General features: G+C 42.0%; 2 pseudogenes; one reads left to right on the top strand and one right to left on the bottom strand.

Annotated features, from left to right (window-relative positions):
- Window positions 1-508: 508 nt before the first annotated feature.
- LOC135596695 (uncharacterized) lies at window positions 509-3,776 on the bottom strand (annotated as a pseudogene).
- Window positions 3,777-10,645: 6,869 nt separating this feature from the next.
- The window catches only part of LOC135596441 (uncharacterized), a 63,153-nt pseudogene continuing 60,119 nt past the window's right edge, over window positions 10,646-13,679 (top strand).

Raw genomic sequence — 13,679 nt, forward strand, 5'->3', positions numbered from 1 at the left:
GTTGTCCCTCTTGAGTAACCTATGACCGAAATTATTTTCGTGATCTCATCACGATTCGATTCCCATTGCACAAATCCAAGGACATCACAATATATATATATGCATATATGCAATAGTTATAAAGTGATATATGCCAAAATATAATAAGCAAAAATATTCTGTATCAAGTCACACGTGCAATCACTCACGTGATCGGCTTGCTGGGCACCTATGACTAGCAATCTCCCACTTGACCTAAAGCCATTCACCTATGTGTCTGATCTCCATCAGACCCCTGTGACGCTCAAAGATAATCTAAGACAACGACTTTGTTAGTGGATCTGCAATGTTATCTTGGGATGGAACTCTTTCCACTACTACATCTCCTCGGGTTACGATCTCTTTGATAAGCTGGAATCTTCTCAGAACACTTCTGATAAGACCCGGGTTCCCTTATTTGAGTAATCGCCCCATAGTTGTCGCAATATAAGGAAGTCGGCTTCTCGCTACCCGGCACGACTCTCAAATCTGTGATGAACTTCTTCACCCAGACTCCCTCCTTTGCTGCATCTGATGCAACAATGTACTCCGCCTCTATGGTCGAGTCAGCAGTAGTATCTTGCTTGGAATTCTTCTAGCACACTGCTCCTCCATTCAAGGTATACACATACCCTGAATTTGACTTGCTATTATCAATATCAGACTGAAAACTTGAGTCTGTGTAGCCTTCAACCTTAAGGCTACTACCTCCATATACTAGTAAAAGATCCTTAGTCATTCTCAAGTACTTAAGGATACACTTTACTGCTTTCAAGTGCTCCAAGTCTGGATCCACCTGATACCTGCTCGTGACACTCAAAGCATGCGCTATATCAGGCCTAGTACATAGCATGACATATATGATAGACCTTATTGCTGAGGCATAAGGTATCATATCCATGTTCGCCCTTTCTTCTAGAGTTTTTGGGGACATACTCGTAGAAAGCGATATCCCATGTCTCATCGGTATGAGACCTCTATTGGAATTTTCCATGCCAAACCTTTTGACAATTGTTTCTATGTACCTAGACTAGGACAAGCCAAGCATCCTTTTGGATCTATCTCTATAGATTCGAATCCCTAAGATATAGGATGCTTCCCCTAAGTCCTTCATGGAGAAGTGTCTAGATAACCAAGCCTTTACTGTGGATAGCATTCCTACGTCATTCCCAAGGATCAGGATGTCATCCACATATAACACCAAAAAGGTGATAACGCTCCCACTTACTATACACACAAGGCTCATCTTCGTTTTTAACGAAGTCAAAAGATCTGATTGCATCATCAAATCTTATGTTCCAACTTCGAGAAGCTTGCTTTAGTCCATAAATGGATCTAAGCAACCTATACACCTTATCTAGGCAGTTCTTGGACACGAATCCCTCAGGATGCATCATATACACCTCCTCCTCAAGGTTCCCATTGAGGAATGCAGTTTTCACATCCATCTGCTAAATCTCATAATCATAGTGTGCTGCAATACCCAATAGAATTCTGATGGATTTTAGCATTGTTACGGGTGAGAAGGTTTCGTCATAGTCAATACCTTGCCTTTGACGATACCCCTTAGCCACTAGCCTTGCTTTATAGGTCTCTACCTTTCCATTTACTCCAATCTTTTTCTTAAAGATCCACTTGCAACCGATGGGTACAATACCTTCGGGTCTATCAACTAGGTTTCAAACCTTGTTGAAGTACATAGAATCCATCTCAGAATTCATGGCTTCTTGCCACTTCCAGGAGTCTATACTCATAATAGCCTCCTCATAGGTCTGAGGATCAATATCCTCAACATCCTCTCCTCTAATATGTCCCACATATCTCTCAAGAGGATGGGATACTCTATCAGACCTATGTAAAGTTGAAACTTGTGTATTAAGTACTTGAACAGACTCGGGCTATAGAGTGGTGCTTGAGCTTGGTTCCCCAACCTCGCTCAACTCTATCATGCTCCCACTATCTCCGCCAAGAATGTGTTCCTTCTCAAGGAATACTGCTCTCTTAGCTACAAAGACCTTTTGGTCCTCTAGATGATAGAAATAATACCCATAAGTTTCCTTGGGGTATCCCACAAATTTGCATCGCTCTGTCCTTGATTCTAACTTATCGGGGTTGTGTCTTTTAACGTGGGCAAGGCAACCGCAAATCTTAACAACTTTAAGATCAGGCTTCTTCCCTTTCCATATCTCATATGGTGTAGGCACTACCGACTTAGTTGGAACTCTGTTCAGAAGGTAAGCTACGGTCTCTAGGGCATATCCCTAGAATAAGATGGGTAGGTCAGCGAAACTCATCATGGACCGTACCATATCTAACAGCATACGATTCCTCCTTCCAGAGGCACATAGAGCTGAGGTGTATAAGGAGGTGTCCATTGGGATAATATCCCATGGTCCTTGAGGAACTGAGGAAACTCTGTACTTAAGTACTCACCTTCTCAATCTAATCGAAGAGTTTTGATACTCTTTCCAGTCTGGTTCTCTGCCTCATTCTTATACTCTCTGAATTTCTCAAAGGCCTCGGATTTGTACTTCATTAAGTACACATATCCATTCCTTGAGAAATCATCAGTAAAGGTAATGAACTAGGAGTAACCACCAATGGCATGAGTTGACATGGATCCACATACATCACTATGTATGAGTTCCAACAACTCAGTGGCTCTCTCTCCAATTCCACTAAATGGAGAGTTGGTCAGTTTTTCACGAAGGGAAGGCTCGTAAGTTGCATATGACACATAGTCGAATGGATCTAGATATCCATCATTTAGCAACTTTTGAATCCTTCTTTTATGGATGTGACATAGTCTACAATGCCACAAGTATGCACTGTTCATCTCATCTCATTTCCTCTTGGACACAGTTACATTCATGATATGTGGAGTAGTGTCTAGCATAAACAAACCTTTATGCAATATTCCTCTCGCCAATCTCCCCTCGGCTTTGCTAGAATTTACACTAAATTGTAGATGTGATAAGCAATACTGGTATCAAATACCAATGCACTATCACAAAAATCTGACAATTGGAGATTGATCATGAATGTACCTGAAGCTTCTCCAAGCTTCTATTCGCCCTCTCTGCATGGTACTCTTTGTAGTTCCTCTTCTAATGCCCATCTTTGTTATAGTGAAAACACTGGCCTTTGTCCTCTGTTGGGTCTTTCTTAGCAACCTTTGCTTTACATGGTCTGCCCTTACCCTTTCCCTTTTTAAGGAACCTTTCTGCTTTCCTTTTCTTTCTGGTATCACCAGTGTAGAGAACTGACTTCTCTTTCTTAATAGTACTCTTTGCCTCCCTCAACATTTTGAGGAGCTCTAGGAGAGTCACCTCAAGCTTGTTCATATTAAAATTCATTATGAACTGTAAAAAGTAATATGGTAGGGACTAAAGCACAATGTCTACACACAAGTTATCCTCTAGGACCATTCCTAGACCTGTGAGTTTCTCTATCCACTCAATCATCTTTAGGATATGGTTTTGAACCGGTGTCCCCTCAGTCATCCTAGCGCGGAAGAGGCTCTTGGATATCTCATATCGCTGAGTCATTCCCTGTTCCTTAAACAATATACAGACATGTAGGAGAATAGATCTGGCATCCATCTTTTCATGTTGTCTCTGTAACTTAGGAGTCATAGAGCCCAACATATAGCATTGAGCAAGAGTGGAGTCATCAATGTACTTCACGTAGCGAGCGATCTCATCCTCGCTTGCCCCTTCTTCGGGCGCAGGCATCACTGTATCAAAGACGTACACGATTTTCTCTGCCGTGAGAACAATTCTCAAGTTACAGAGCCAATCCGTATAATTTGGACCAGTGAGGCGGTTGACATCAAGTATGCCACGTAAGGGATTTGAAAGCGATATTTTTCTAAAAATAAAGATGCAGAAGAAATGAATAACATGCAGATTTTGCAAGAAATAAACTATCAAGATATGGACTTCTATCTTAATATGCTCCCATTATTTTACTAACGAGTCACGCGACACCCTCAGCACATGAAACGGAAGTCTCCGGTAGACTTCTAGTGCGGATCAGGATCCAATCAGCGTCTTAGTGTAACCTCGAGGGACTCGACCAATCACACTAAGCCTAAAAGGTAGGAAACTCTTGCTGATCACAACTCCTTGTGATTCCTGTCCTGTTCGGCCTCCGAATCACCATGGTCTCGAGGGACTTGACCAACCATGATGCTCGGTTAAGTCAACACATTCGTTACAAGATGAGTCTGATTTGATGATATACCCTCGAGGGACTCGACCAAGCAAACCATGTCCTCATGTCACCGGTGATATCTCTATGTCATAAGCAAGATAGTGAATCGTGATATAGGTGAGTCTCGAGGGACTCGACCAACTCAACCTACACCGGGAATCGGTTCCTACTTATAATGATGGAAGGCCACGTGGGTCAATCTAATTGCCTCACGTTTACTGACTTAATATTATCGAGAGAGATGTTTCTATGATTTGGTCTCCTAATATGATATGTCACACATATACATATTTAATATATATCTACATCGCATGCAAATATATATATATATTTAGTATGTGTATAAGCAATCACACCAGATGATCATGGACCACAACCTAATGTGATTAGGCCTGAGCCAATAGGCTTAATCACTCACATCAAGATCTATATGTGCAATGGTACATCTCCATGGCCTGTGATCGTCCATCTCATCCTCATCGGTTCCGTCGACATCTTGATGCATCTTCATGCATCGCGATCGTCCGTCGCGTGGGTCCCGCTATCGCATCCACGCTCCCGCTGCGCCTCCTCATGTGATTACAACTTAATCATAGTGTTAGAACCCTTACAAATTCTAAACTTGGAGTTGATCTCTTTAGGGGATCGGCCTCCTTGGAACTCTATAGGGGTTCCTCCCTCCAAGTTGCTGCTCAAAGGCTGCAGAAAAGATTCATCTATTGCTTATCAAAAGAGGAGGAATACATGGCTATTTATAGGGTTTCTAAACCCTAACTCCTAATAGGACTCCTATTCTAGACTCCTACTTCTAACCAACTCCTAATAGGACTTCTACTCAAGACTCCTATTCCTTTACAACTCCTAATTCTTCTCTAAGAAACAACCTCCTAACCCTAGCCGGCCTCTTTACCTCTTTAATAGGGGTTGGCTTAGGTAGGTTTTACATGAATGTCCCTCTCAATTAGGACTCTCCTAGCTAGAGTCCTAACAAACCCGCCCTCTTCAAATCAGCCTTGTCCTCGAGGCTGACGATTCATGAATTTTGGGAATTTGATCTTCAAGTCGTCATAGTTCTCCCAAGTGGCATCTTCTGTTGGTAGGTTCACCCACTGTATTAGCACTTTAGTAGTGGGTCGTCGTCGTCGAGTCACGATCCGTCGATCAATAATGGTACTTGGCTGGGTCTAGAGTTCTCCTTGGATAGTCATTTTTGGTGGGTGGCTTTGGGCTGTCTCCAAGCACCTATTTACAACTTTTGTCTGGCCTCGATTTGTTGGTGATATGTCATACTCCTTTTCAATTTAGTACCCTGCATATAGAATAACTTTGTCCAAAATCTGCTCGTGAAGATGCAAGTAGAATTTATAATAAGCACAATGCGTCCCTTATAGTGTAATTTTTTTGAGTCCCAATTGTAATGAGCCACGGAGCTTGGTGCTTCCTCCAAATATTTTATAATCTTACTAGTCTCTGAATCTTCCTACCATTCCATCGTAATATCCTCAAAGAAGTCGCTGGTCGTAAGTGAAACGGCCGAAACTTCAGCTTGCTCAAGTAGCTATTTTTGCTGCTCAAGGGATGATATCTTTCGCTCCAGAAAGTACTTGAGGCTTTTATTGTCGATTTTAATTTGAAATCGTCGACCAATCAAGTAGGGTTTCCACCTCGTTGCTGCGCGCACAATGGCGAGCATCTCCTTATCATATATTGATTTATTTTGATGGGAGGGAGATAATGTCTTGCTAGTGTATGCGAGTGGTCGACCATCTTGCATAAGAATGGCTCCAATTCTGACTCTAGATGCATGAGCCTCAATAATAAAGGGTCGGTTGAAATCTAGTAGTGTTAACACTGGCGTCGTTGTCATGGCTGCCTTAAGTTTGTCGAAGGAAGCGGAGGCTCTGTCCAACCATTGGATGACATCTTTTTCTAGTAAGGAAGTAAGTGATGCATTAATCTTTCTATAGTTTTTCATGAACTTGTGGTAGTAGCCTGTTAAACCCAGAAAGCCATGTAGCAATTTTATATTTCTCGGGGTCGGGCAGTTTTGCATTGCTCCAATTTTGAAGGGGTCCACTGCCACACCTTCCTCTGATATGATATGGCCAAGATATTCCACCTTCTGTTGAAGAAAGCAAAAATTCATGGTTGTTGTGTGTTCAAAAGGTGGTTTTCCATATGTCTTCTTCGCACGCTCGTATTTGATGATACCCAGATCAAAGGTCCAGCTTTGTGAAGATTTATGATCCCTTTCATCTAGTAATTCATCTACTATTGGAATAAGGTATTTGTCCTTGATGGTTATGCCATTGAGAGCTCGGTAATCAACACATATTCGCCTTGTTCCGTCCTTCTTGCATACAAGTAGCACCGATGAAGAGTAGAGATTGCAACTTGGCCAAATAACTCCTGTTTTGAGCATCTCTTTTACAATCCTTTCTATTTTATCCTTCTGGAGATGTGGATACTGATATAGCTGAGCATTTGCTGAAGATTTGCCTGGAAGAATCATTATACAATGATCATGCCGACGGGTAAGAGGTAGGTTGCGCGGTTTATCAAATATATTTAAAAATTCAGCAAGCAAAAGAGGTAGATTTGGATCTTCAAATTCTGTTGGCTCTCCCTTATTTTGCTGCTCAAGTTGTACCAAAAAGCCGCTGCATGCTTTATGCAAAACCTTCTCCATTTGTTGTGTGTAAATCATTGTTATGTCGCCCCCACGTTTCCCGTGCAATGTCACTTGTTTCTCCTTACTGTAAAATTTCATAATTAGTTTCATAAAATTCCAGGAAATATCACCTAATGTCGTCAACCATTTAATTCTGAGCATAGCCTCATGATTGTTAAGAGGGAGAAGGAAGAAATCTGCAATTATCTCTTGGTCCTACAGCAATAGTTTCTCCTGCGGGCGCCTACGATCACAATTCAAAATCCGTCCGTCGGTGACCTTAACATCAAACCTGCAGCGATTCTCGATAGGTAATGCTATCCGAATAGCAAGCTTACTATTTAGGAAGTTAGTAGTACTGCCCGTGTCGATGAGAACAGTGATCGGTTGTTGTTTGAGAAGGCCTCCAACTTTCATCGTTTGCGGGTTTGAGTAGCCGGCTAGTGCGTGTACTATAACGTCAATCGGTTGTGACTCTTCTTCCGCATCTTCTTTATGTTCAAGGTTCTCTTCTGAATGTTCAAGGACCTCTTCTTCTATTGGTTCAATCATAAGAAGTGTCCCTTTACTACAGCGATGCTCACGGCTCCACGGTTCGTCACAATGCCAACATAACCCCTTCGCATATTGTTCCCGAAGCTCTTCTCTTGTTAACCTCTTTGGTGTAGGGACTCGGTCGATAGTAGGGGGGGCTGAGGGATTCAATATTGCTGGTTGAGGAGCGACCCTAGTCCTCCGAGCTTCATGGTTCAATTGCTCCTCTTGATGTCGTGCGAAAGAGATAGCTGCCATAAGCGTGTACGGTTGTCGTGCTTTAACTTCTCCTCGGATCTCTGGCTTCAAGCCCTCAATGAAGGTCCTCAATAGCTATTTTTGAGACCAATCATAATTTTTATTAGATAACCTTTCAAACCTGGTTTGGTACTCTTGAATGGTGGAGGTTTGTCGGATCTTTGCTAGTTGTCCATCAATATTCTCGTAATCGGTTGGTCTGAAGCGAATCAACAGTCCTTCTTTGAATTGTCACCATAAAAGAACTCCATAAGTATGTTCAAACTAGTCAAACCACTGTATAGCATCCCCTTCAAGATGTATAGCTGTAATTTTCACCATAGATACATCCACGGTTTTGTGGTACCGAAAATATCGCTCCGCACACGAGATCCAACCAATCGGGTCTCCTTCTTCCCATCTAGGGAAGTCCACTCTCATGCGTGGATAGTTGGGGTCAGTCATAGAGCCACTCCTCTCTTGGAAGTCATCTCTTCGGGCTTAGTGTGATTGGGCAAAGCTCTCTCCTTGATATGATTTCTTCGGGCTTAGTGGTCGGCCCAATCTGAGTTCAGTAAAGAGCGTCTGAATCTTATCCTCCATTCGCGCCTCTAAGGCTTTGAATATAGCATTGATTGCCTCCTTAGATGCCATAGTATATGCCCCCAAATCTATGATATTAAGATCTTTCTTTTGTTGTTGGGTTAAAGGCATGTATAGGTTGAGAGAAGTGATAGTTGAAAGGGTTGGTGGATTGGTGGATGTAGGCTGCAGTTTAGCCTTGTTTTGTGGCTATTTTGGGTGCAGTTTGAGGGTATGGTTTGGTGAAGTTTTAGGGCTGTAGATGAAAGTTTTGGATCTGTGTTAGATGGTAGCAAAGGTTTGATAGAAATAAGTGGAAGTTGCAGCAAGTATGCGTTATCTTGTAAGAGTAGAATTGTCATCGAAGAAACAACGGTTTCTCGACGTAATTTTCACCAAAACCTTGAGAAAATTGAGGAGGGAATTGATAGCAAAATCACAGTTTATATGACAGCAAGGATATCTAATTTAATCAAGAAAATATCTGTAGTATAACAGTAAGAAAATTGGTGCAAGTTGCGATTGCAAAATTGGTGCAAGTTACGAAAATTTGCAGCAATACAAAATCGTTTTTAGAGATGAATTTCTTAATAGATCAATCTTAGATGGAAGCCAAGATGATCTATGAGGTGTATAAGAAATTTCATTAAAAAAAAATTGCAAATAGATGGGTTAAGGCAACAATATGCGGCTAAAATTTTCTACAGCACAGATTTTTAAGTATAGCAGATTGGACGTAAAAGATCAGTAGTTTATATTGAGAATTTTTTGATGAAACCAAAGGAAATTCCATTGTTAGGAAGTGTCAAAGCTATCATAAAAATTTCTTAGAGATTTGGATAGAAACAACGTAGTATCAAGATCAAACAAACAGTGCTATGCGGTTGAAATTTTACAATGCAGATTTTCAAGTATAGCAGATTAGACGTAAAATATCAATGGTTTATATTGAGAATTTTTTGACAAAACCAAAGGAAATCTGCTGTTAGGAAATGTCAAAGATGTCATAAAAATTTCATAGAGATTTGGATAGAAAAAACACAACAGCAAGATCAAACAGATGATGCTATACGGTTGGAATTCTGTAATGTATCTTTCGTCGTAGAGATGAAAACTTTATGACGAAAAGTTTATGCAGCAATATAGGAATAATTTTTTTTGTGATTTTCAAATAAGGATAACTAAATTGCAGCAGCAGTAAGGTAGAAAACCAGAACCTGTTGCAATTCACGGGGAGATCAATGGATGATCAGTGGTGGTGGAGATGACGGTGGAATTTGGCAACGATCTCTTAAGCAATTGTGGGAATTGCTTTGGGCGGTTGTGGAGGGTTGATGGATTGCTGTTGAAGGGCAGCGAGACGCCAAGAACGTTGCTCTGATACCAGGTGTTAGAACCCTTGCAGATTCTAAACTTGGGGTTGATCTCTTTAGGGGATCGGCCTCTTTAGAACTCTATAGGGGTTCCTCCCTCCAAGTTGCTGCTCAAAGGCTGCAGAAAAGATTCATCTATTGCTTATCAAAAGAGGAGGAATACATAACTATTTATAGGGTTTCTAAACCCTAACTCCTAATAGGACTCCTATTCAAGACTCCTACTTCTAACCGACTCCTAATAGGACTTCTACTCAAGACTCCTATTCCTTTACAACTCCTAATTCTTCTCTAACAAACAACCTCCTAACCCTAGCCGGCCTCTTTACCTCTTTAATAAGGGTCGGCTTAGGTAGGTTTTACATGAATGTCCCTCTCAATTAGGACTCTCCTAGCTAGAGTCCTAACACATAGGCACACAGGCCCGACAATAAACGAGAAATATAATGGAGGCTCGCAGACCTCAATAATAATAATCACAAGTACACACATCACACGATCCATGATCATCCGTCCACACATCATACATCACATGTATAAATAATCATCATCATGTAGGACTACTAGATAATGATAAAAATAATAATCAACTAAACCTTTTAATTAATTAATATTTTATGAAATCAGGGACATATAGGAAATTTCTGAATTCATAGGGGTATTTTCGTAATTTGGATAAAGGACAAAAACTAGAATTTCTCAAATTCAAAGAGGCAAAACTATCTTTTTGCCCAAAAACCCTAAGCCCCTCTCCCTCTTCATTGCTGCTGCTGCCGTCGCCACCCTGCCGACGGCAGCAGGTGCAATAGGGCCGGGGCGCCGCCCCCGCAGGTGGGCGCCCCCGTGGGTAGCGCTGCCCCCGCGGGCGGTTTTGCCCGTGAGGCAGCGTCTGCAGGCGGTGCTGCCTCGTCGGGGTTTTGCCACTACTCTAGCGGTGCTGCCTCGTCGGGGTTTTGCCCGCGGGAGTAATGGCCACAAGCATCGTTGCCTTGCGGCGCGTCACCCCGCGTGACCAATGGTCGCAAGCGTCGCTGCCCTACGGTACCTCTACCCGTTGGCTGCCAGCCCCGCCAACTACAAGCCTGCTGCAGGCACAGTGCTTGCGCATGCGCCGGTGCTGTGCTACCTGGCTGCGGTTGCCATTGTAGGTGGCTGCAGGCACACAGATCGAGGGCAGCAACTGTTGCTACCCTTCCTTGTTTTTGCATCAACGATTTTGACGTCAAAATTCTTCCTAAACACAACACACGCAGTTCAAAACCAATCATTCGCATGAACAACTTAGCTCTAATACCACTGTTGGGAAATCTTGGGGGCAACATCACATGCGCAGCGGAAGAACAAGAAAAAAAAATCCCCGATTCCCAAAGAGATGTTCGTCGTCATGCGGAGATTGGTGCGCAAAATCCACGAAACTTAAAACTGCATATAGAGTAGATTGTGTTACCTAGGGAGATCTTATATCCCTATTTCCTTACAGATCCTTAAGAGAGGGTGAAGGAGGTCAAGCGTGCTCCTATCTAGCAGTGATGCACACAGCAGGGTTGCGACGACGCTCCTCAAAACTCAAGGCCTGCTCTGAGGTAGAGAGGGGAAGGAGAATAGGAGAGGCAAGCAAAGGCTCCAACCTATGAGGCTCTGAATCCCTCCTATTTATAGAGGTCCCCTATCAAACCCTAATGGATCCTGGCCTAGTGGGTATTGGATCTGCATCCAATAACCCAAGCCTTTTAGATTAGTGAATCTCTATCCAATAATCTCTCATGGGCTCTTCTTGGATCTCGTCCATGGGATCCAATAATTCAAGGGCTTATTGGATATCCAATAAGACAAGGGCTCCGTCGGATATCTCATATCTGAACCTCTACTCATCGCAATTCCTACCATATATATGTGAACCTCTAGGCCCAATATCGAGCTAACCGTGAGTCATACTTGTCAGAACTCCTTCTAACTCAGTTAATTATTATCTTTGTAATAATTCACTTGACTCATCGACTACGGACGTACTAGGCCACTACGCCGTAGTCCCCAGATGATATAGGGGAATCCAATCTATTGGACCTGTCTGTCCTCAGTTACCATATACCTATAGTCCCTCATCCATCTAATATCCCATAGACCGTATATCGAGCATAGTGCTGTCAGACCCATACGATTTCTACTCGAGACTTGCTCTAATCGGATTCTCCCGGAGAACTCTTTCTCTCTCAACCTGAATGACCCTGGTCAGGGATTTGTCTGAGTAAGAACACATGGGACATTCCTCTCTATGTCAAGAGTGGATGATCCTCTATTGACACTCAATAACCCTCGTAAAGTCGACTACCACTCCCAAAGACCAGCTGTACTAGATCTGGGACAGCCAAACCTATAAGTCTGGTATCAAAGAGTGGAGCACTCATACATGACATCCTTGGTGTCTCAAGTCTAAGGACCAGATATACCACTAGGAGTGCGGAATCGCTATTTGACAATAAGGCATCATCAACCATCCAACATTCCGTAAGCGGATCAATTAGTGAACTTATTCTCCAATGAGCACCTGTACTGTTTTTCTAGTGTCCCTACATGAGCAGCTATGAGACCAGCTGCATCCATCATATGGATGGGTATACAGCACACCAGTCTATCCGGTTATAATGATGTCCCTCTCGAGTAACCTATGACCGGGATTATTTAGGATATGTGTTTAACGGTGAATCGATCTCATTTTCGTGATCTCATCACGATCCGATTCCCATTGCACAAATTCAAGGACATCATAATATATATATGCATATATGCAATAGTTATAAAGTGATATATGCCAAAATATAATAAGCACAAAGATTCTGTATCAAGTCACACGTGCCATCACTCACGTGATTGGCTTACTAGGCACCTATGACTAGCAATGAACTTGTCTAAAATTGTGTACGACATTTAAAGTAGAATATGCGCATCACAAGATCTATCTTGAATGTACGAAATTTCTCATCTTAAAATGGAAACTCTTACATAATTACGAAAGTAAAGTTGAGTGCTCCACAAATGAAAACTCTCCTCAAGTTGAAAACATCCAAATTAGACCATACAACCCCCAAACAAGTGCTCACCGCCTATAGGTGGTGGCACCGCCCAGCTAGCGGTAGCACCGTCGGTTGTCACGGGTTGCAAGCGGTTGCACCGCCCCAGCCAGTGGTGCAACTACCCGCAATCTTGCCCCCTTTTAAACCGAGCTAGGGCCGGTGGTGAAACCGACCCCAACTCACTCCCTTCCCCTCTTTACACCACCAAAGCTTCTCCACCTCCATTTCTCCCATCTTAGCATCCCAAATACTCCTCATTTCAAAGCAAAAGATCAGCAATCTCTCCTTCTCTTAAGGTATTCTCTAAGAAGCCTTTAAATTCTGTTTTTGAGTCATTTACTCTTGCTCATTACTATCTTCTTAAATAGTAGTAGTTATGGGCTCTAGAAGATCCTCTAGGGACAAAGGGAAGAGGAGATTGAAGAAGACTTTGATCTTATCATTTTCGATTCAAAATATCATGTTGAAAAATTTTTTTCCTTCGAATTTAGAAGAGTCAATAAGGGAAAACATGTAGATCTAGATGAACTAAGAGACTTAGAGACAATCCAATGGTTTGCAAACTTAGATCTACTCCCAATTTTACAAATTAGTGAACCCATATATCCAAGACTTGTTAGATTGTTTTACAACAATCTACAAGTAAATGAAGAATAAAGAGTGTCTACCTATCTCTTAGGATAACACATCTCAATTACGAATATATTCATTTGTGACATGATAGGCATTCCCGTAAAAAATATAGGTCTTTATTTTAGAGGATCGTGGGATAATGAAACAGTTGGGACAACATATGTTGAAGCCATAGGAACAATTTTCGGTAATCCCAACTTAGTGATAGTTCCTAAAAGCTGTGAACATCTACTACCACTAAATACTAAGGTACTTCATCATATCATAACTAGCCTCATTCTCCCTAAACAATACCACCATGATGAAGTAAGTCAAATGGAATTAGGAACCATGTATTGGATCGTG

The sequence above is a fragment of the Musa acuminata genome, chromosome BXJ1-11 (assembly GCF_036884655.1).
Source record: "Musa acuminata AAA Group cultivar baxijiao chromosome BXJ1-11, Cavendish_Baxijiao_AAA, whole genome shotgun sequence".
Lineage (NCBI taxonomy): Eukaryota > Viridiplantae > Streptophyta > Magnoliopsida > Zingiberales > Musaceae > Musa > Musa acuminata.